This window comes from Rhopalosiphum padi, unplaced genomic scaffold (assembly GCF_020882245.1).
Source record: "Rhopalosiphum padi isolate XX-2018 unplaced genomic scaffold, ASM2088224v1 scaffold1, whole genome shotgun sequence".
Lineage (NCBI taxonomy): Eukaryota > Metazoa > Arthropoda > Insecta > Hemiptera > Aphididae > Rhopalosiphum > Rhopalosiphum padi.
In genome coordinates, this window is record NW_026869996.1 from 8,076,414 (window position 1) to 8,084,320 (window position 7,907).

The 7,907-nt window shown below is 17.5% G+C and overlaps 1 pseudogene; it reads right to left on the reverse strand.

Moving 5' to 3' along the window:
• Nucleotides 1-1,125: 1,125 nt before the first annotated feature.
• Nucleotides 1,126-1,808, reverse strand: LOC132931426 (cytochrome c oxidase subunit 2-like; annotated as a pseudogene).
• Nucleotides 1,809-7,907: the final 6,099 nt, after the last annotated feature.

Here is a 7,907-nt window from a genome sequence, read left to right on the forward strand (position 1 = left end):
TGTTCTTTCTCGAATTACATCTCGTCATCATAAGATAGAAATACTAATAATTATTAGTAGATTAAATAATGATATTATATTTATTTTAAAATTTATAATTATAATATTAGAAATTATTAAATTAAATGTATTAAATGCTATTAAGATAGGTCATGGACTTAATCTTAAAATAAAATATGGTTGATTAATTTTTATCATTATTCACTAGAGTATAAAGATGAAAGAATTGAGAATACATAACTTTGAATTAAAGCTACGCATAATTCAAAAATTATTATAAATATTTGAATAAAAATAATAATAATTATAAGTGAATTAAAATTTAATAGAGTTATTAATAAATGTCCTGCAATTAAATTAGCTGTTAAACGAATAGAAAGAGATATTGGTCGAATAATAATTCTTATTGTTTCAATAATTGTTATTAATGGGGCTAGGTAAATTGGTGTATTTAAAGGAATCAAGTGTGCAATTATATTTTTAGTGTTTTTACAAGTTGACAAAATAATAAAAAATATTCAAAATGGAATAGCTAAAGTAACAGAAAATACTATATGACTTGATGATGAAAAAATATATGGGAATAAGCTAAAAAAATTATTAAGTAGAATAAATATAAAAAGTGAAATAAATAAAAATGCAGGAGATTTAGTTTTTTTTATTTTATAAAGTATTAGTATTTCATTGTTTAGTATATTAAATATTTTAAATAATAATCAGTTTATTCGATTTGGTAAGATTCATAAAAAGTTTGGTATAAATAAAATGATTAAAAGAGTTCTGATTCAATTTATTTCTAAATTAAAAATTGTTGTTGATGGGTCAAAAATATTAAATAAATTTGTTGTAATTTTTTATGTTATTTTTTTTAAAAAAATTAATTTTTAAGTTTTTAATAAAATTAAAATATAGTAAGTTTATGATTACATAAAATGTAGAAAAAAAAAATAAGAATAAAATTAATCAATTAATTGGTGCTATTTGAGGAATTAAGTGATATTAATAAATAATTTTAATTTGACAAATTAATGTTATGCTTTAACTAATCTCTTTCATTAGAAGTAATTGCTAATTTACTATATTTTGATTTAAGAGATCATTACTTTGCTTTTCAGTCATCTAATGAATTAAAAATTTTTAATTCAATAAATAAATTTATTTAAATTAATTGATTCAATTTGAATAGGTATAAATCTGTGATTAATACCACAAATTTCTGAGCATTGTCCAAAGTATATTCCTGGTCGATTTATAAAAAGATTAATTTGATTTATTCGTCCTGGGATTGCATCAATTTTAATAGCTAAACTTGGAATTGTTCATGAATGAATTACATCGTCTGACGAAATTAAGAGTCGAATATTAAATTTAAATGGGATAATAGTTTTATTATCTACTTCAATTAATCGAAAATTTTCTTTATTTAATTCATTTATTATATAAGATTCAAATTCAATATTTGAAAAATCTGAATATTCATATGATCAGAATCATTGATGACCAAAAATTTTAATTGTTAAAATTGGGCATTTAATTTCATCTATTAAGTATAGTAGGTGAAGTGAAGGTATAGCAATAAAAATTAAAATAATTGGTGGAGTTGTAGTTCAGATAAATTCAATTATTTGATTTTCAGAGATTTTAATATTAATAAATTTATTTTTTATAATAAAAATTATTATATAAGTAATTGTTGTTATAATTATAATAATAATGAAAATTGTATGATCGTGAAAAAAAATTAATTGTTCTATTAGTGGTGAATTACTATTTTGAAATCTTAGTTTTATTCAAGTTATAATTTCTAAAAAAAGATTATTCTTTATAAATGAATTTTAAGTTCATTGCATATAGTTTCTGCCATATTAGAAATTAATAATTAGAGGTAATTCTGAATATGAATGTTCTAAGGGTGGTAAATTATGAATTCATTCAATAGAATTTCTTAAATTTAATTTAAAAATAGTTGTTTTTTTTAAAAAAATTCTATTTCAAATACAATAAATTAAAATAATAATTCTAAATGTTGAAATTATTGAACCAATTGATGAAATTATATTTCATAGTAAAAAATTATTTGGGTAATCTGTGTATCGTCGAGGTATACCATTTAAACCTAAAAAATGTTGGGGGAAGAAAGTTATATTTACCCCAATAAATATTAAAATGAATTGAATTTTTAAAATAAAATTATTTATTGAAAATCCAGTGAAAATTGGGAATCAATGAATTAAACTAGCAATAATAGCAAATACAATTCCTATTGATAATACATAGTGGAAATGAGCTACTACATAGTAAGTATCGTGAAGAATGATATCAATAGATGAATTAGCAAGAATTACTCCTGTCAATCCTCCAATTGTGAATAAAAAAATAAAACCTAAAGATCAAATTGTGGAAGGTGAAAAATTAATTTTAGATCCATAAATAGTAGCTAATCATCTAAAAATTTTAATTCCTGTTGGAATTGCAATAATTATAGTTGCTGATGTAAAATATGCTCGTGTATCAACGTCTATTCCAATTGTAAATATATGATGTGCTCATACAATAAATCCTAATAATCCAATAGTTAGTATAGCATAGATTATACTAATATTACCGAATGTTTCGTTTTTATTACTTTCTTGACTAATAATATGTGAAATTAATCCAAATCCGGGTAAAATTAAAATATATACTTCTGGATGTCCAAAAAATCAGAATAAATGTTGATAAAGAATTGGATCTCCTCCTCCTGCAGGGTCAAAGAATGATGTATTTAAATTACGATCAGTAAGAAGTATAGTAATTGCACCAGCTAAAACAGGTAAGGATAAAATTAATAATATAGCTGTAATTAAAATTGATCAAGGGAATAATGGAATTTGATTTAATTTTATATTATTAGGTATTATATTTAAAATTGTACAAATAAAATTAATTGCTCCTAAAATTGATGAGATTCCTGCTAAATGTAGAGAAAAAATTGTTAAATCAACTGAAATATTATTATGAGCAATATTATTAGATAAAGGGGGATAAATTGTTCATCCTGTTCCTGTTCCGTTATTAATTATAAAACTACAAATTATTATTATTAATGAAGGAGGTAATAATCAAAATCTAATATTATTTAATCGTGGGAATGATATATCAGGGCATCCTATTATTATAGGAATTAATCAATTTCCAAAACCACCAATAACAATTGGTATAGTTATAAAAAAAATTATAATAAAAGCGTGAATTGTAACAATTACATTATATAATTGATTATTATTAATAATTGAATTAATTTGACTTAGTTCTAGTCGAATTAAGATTCTAAGGGATGAACCAATTATACCTGATCAAATACCAAATAAAAAATATAAAGTTCCAATATCTTTATGATTAGTTGAAAAGATTCATTTTATAGATAAAATGGCTGATAATAGGTTATAAATTGTAAATTTATATATAGATTTAAAAAATCTTTTTATCAATAACTTTATATTCAAATTCTATGATATTAAATTGCAAATTTAAAGGTATTAATTATTTTAATTAAGGTTTAAAAAAAAATATTTTTAATTTTGAAGATTAATAGTTTAATTTAACTTAAAACCTTAATAAATAAATAAATAACTAAAAAATAATCTAAAGAAGTTAATAAATATTAATAAGTTGTAATTATTTTTTTTTAATTGAAGATATCATTTATTGAATAAGTTAAAATTAAATAATATGAAATAAGTTATTTTAATATAAAAATATAAATTTAAAATTGTTAATATAATTAATATTATTATAATTAAATATAAATTATTATAAATTAAGTTTTTGATTAATATTCATTTTATTAAAAACCCAATTATAGGTGGTAATCCTATAATTGAAAAAATTAATATTATTAAATTTAGTTTAAAGAAAAAATTTAAATTAAAAAATTTTATTTGATTAATATAATTAATATTATAATTATTTAAAATTTTAATAATTAAAAAATTTAAAATTGAGTAAATTAAAAAATAATTGATTCATAATTTATTATTTATTAAAATTGCAAATAGTATTCATGTTGAATTATTGATTGAAGATATTGCTAAGATTTTACGTATAGAATTTTGATTTATTCCAAAAATTGAGTTTATTGAAATTAAAATAATTAAGAAAATTAAATTTTTATCAATATTTAGATATGAAATTAAAACAAATGGGGAAATTTTTTGTCAAGTTATTATTAATAGGCATGAAAATCAATTTAATCCTTCTATTATTGAAGGTAATCATAAGTGAAAAGGTATTAATCTTAATTTTATTAATAGTGGTAAAATAATTAAAATATTACTATTATTTATAAAAAAAAAAATTTTTATTAATTAAGAAAATTAATAATAAAATTGAAGCAAAAGCTTGAATTAAGAAATATTTTATTGTAGCTTCAATAGAGTAAATTGATGATTTAAAATTTAAAATAGGAATAATTGAGAATAAGTTTAATTCTAACCCTATTCATATTGAAAGTCAATTAGATGCTGAAATTGATATTAAAGTTCTAAATATTAATATAATTAAAAATATTATTTTTGTTAAATTTAAATTTATCAGAAAAAAGAATATTATTCTATATTTGAAGTATGAATCCAAAAGCTTAATTTAGCTTATTTTTCTAATTTACTTATACTTAAGTGTTTATGCATATAAATTTTTGAAATTTATGGATTAGTTTAATTCTTAAAGTATAATAAAAGTATATATAATACATGATTTACTCTATCAAAGTAACCCTTTTTCAGGCATTTTATTTTTAAAATATTATTTAATAAAAAAATGTTTATTGGTTTATAAATGTATTAGAAAAAATATCAGAAAATTTTTTAAAAAAAAATATTTTAATGAGGCATGACGTTTCTATTTATCTGAAAAGGGGGGCTATGCCCCTCCAAAAAAAAAAAGAAGGAAGAAGAGTATATAGAGGATTTATAAATATGTATAGTAGTATACATATATAGACTTCATATGTATATAGTATATATATATAATATAAATATACATCTATATAGCTTATATATTTATATATATATATATATATATATATAAATCCTTATATGATGTTAATAATCTATACATTTAATATATATATATATATATTAATATATAAATCCTTATATGAATATATATAGATATTTATTGTATATATATATATAAGAGGTAAAGAAGAAAAGTATTAGTTATTTTATATTAATAATATTAATTTGATTAAAATAATTAATTTAAGTAATTATATTTAAAAACAGAAACTAATAAATTGTATTAAAATTTAGATTTAAAATTTAAATAGTATTATAATTAAAAAATATTAGAATTAAAGTTAAAATAATTAATTTAAGTAATTATATTTAAAAAACAGAAACTAATAAATTGTATTAAAATTTAGATTTAAAATTTAAATAGTATTATAATTAAAAAATATTAGAATTAAAGTTAAAATAATTCAGTTAATTATTTAAATTTTGATTTAATTTATTTATTTAAAATTTATAATATTATAAAACCGTATTATTTTAATTTTACTAATAATTATAATTTATTTTGTTATAAAATTTTATTTAATTAAAAAGATACATGAAATTTTTTGATTGTTAATAATTTCTTAAAGGATTTTAATTATTCTCAGTATTAAGTATTAAATATTAAAGAAATTTAGATTTAATTATTAATTTAAGTATAAACTAAATATGTGCCAGCAGTTGCGGTTAAACATAATATACAAATAAAATAGTTTGGTTATTAGTATTAAATATAATTTATAATTTAATTTTTTTTTAAAAAGTAAAATTTAATTAAATATTATTATTATAATTATTTTATTCTATTAAATTTTATTTAAAACTAGGATTAGATACCCTATTATAAAAATTTAAATTAATTTACTAAAAAATTAATAGTTATGTTCTTTAAATTTAAAAAATTTGGCGGTATTTTAGTCTTATTAGAGGAACCTGTTTATTAATTGATAATCCACGATTAATTTTACTTATTTAATTAATTCATATATCGCTGTCATGAATATATTAAAAAATTTATTTTCTTTATTTATTATTATAATTTATGTTAAGTCAAGATGTGGTTTATAAATAAGAATATAATGGGTTACATTAAATTTTATTTTTGGATTTTAAATGAAAATTAAAATGAAATTGGATTTAATAGTAAATTTATTTATTTTGTTAATATGAAGAAAGATCTAAAATATGTACATATTGCCCGTCATTCTTATTAAAAATAAGACAAGTCGTAACAAAGTAAATGTACTGGAAAGTGTATTTAGAAAGATTAAATAAATATCTAAATTTAAGTATATCATTTACAATGATAAGATGTTGTTAAACTTTATTTAAATTTATTTTATTAATATAATAATTTTTATTTGATTTTTTATAAAAATAATTTATTTATTTAAGGTTTTAGTATTTATTAAAAATTAATTTATAGATTTATAGTTTAATAGTATTGTGAAAGAAATAATTAAATTTATAAAAGAATTAATTTAGTACCTTTTGTATCAGGGTTGATTAAAATTTTTAATTTTTTTTTAAATTCTCAAAATTTATAGAGTTAATTTTATTATTAATTTATTGTGTTATAAATATTTATAAAATAATATTAGTTTTGAAATTTAATTCGTTATATTATATTTAGTTATTTAAGATTTAAATTTAATTTAAAATTTTAAAAGTTATTTTGATTTTGTTGATTAATATTTTAAATTTAAATTATTTTAGGGATAAGCTTGAAATTTTTATATAATAATTTATTTATTTTAATAATTTATAGGAATAGAAATTTTTATTTAAGTTTGTAAAAATTTATTATTTATTTATTTTTAATTTATTATAAATTATTTATTATTAATATTAAATTTTATTAATGAATATTTAATTAATAGTAATAATGATTAAATTAGTATAATTTACATTTATAAATTATGAATTCGGCAAAAATTATTTTCATCTGTTTAACAAAAACATTGTATTAAGTTTAATTTAATATAGGATCTGCTCAATGATTTATTAAATAGCTGCAGTATTTTGACTGTGCAAAGGTAGCATAATAATTAGTCTTTTAATTGAGGACTTGTATGAAAGATTTGATGAGAAATAAACTTTATTATTTATATAATTAAAATTTTATTTTTAAGTAAAAAAGCTTAAATTATTTAAAGGGACGATAAGACCCTATAAAACTTTATAAATTTTAATTTTAATTTTTTTGGTTTTATAAATATTTTATTTTTATAATTTATTTTATTGGGGTGATAAAAAAAATTAATAAACTTTTTTTAAAATTTAACATTATTTAATGAATTTTTGAATTAAAATTTTTAATTAAAGGAAAAAGTTACTTTAGGGATAACAGCGTAATTAATTTTTTAAGTCCAAATTTAAAAATTAGTTTGCGACCTCGATGTTGAATTAAGATTAATCTTAGGTGCAAAATTTTAAGTATTAGGTCTGTTCGACCTTTAAATTCTTACATGATTTGAGTTCAAACCGGTGTAAGCCAGGTTGGTTTCTATCTTTTAAAAATTAATTTGTTTTAGTACGAAAGGATTAAATAATTAAATTAAATTTTTATTAAATGAATAAAAATAATTTAACTATTTTGGCAGATAATTGTGTTAAATTTAGAATTTAATTATATAATTTTTATTATAGATAGTAATTTTTATATTTGTTATAATTATTAATTTTTTGATTTTATTTTTAATAGTTTTTATAAGAGTTGCTTTTTTTACTTTATTAGAGCGTAAAGTTTTAGGTTATATTCAATTACGTAAAGGTCCGAATAAGTTTTTGATTAAAGGTATTTTTCAACCTATAGGTGATGGGTTAAAATTATTTTTTAAAGAAGTTAATTATCCGAGTAATATAAATTTT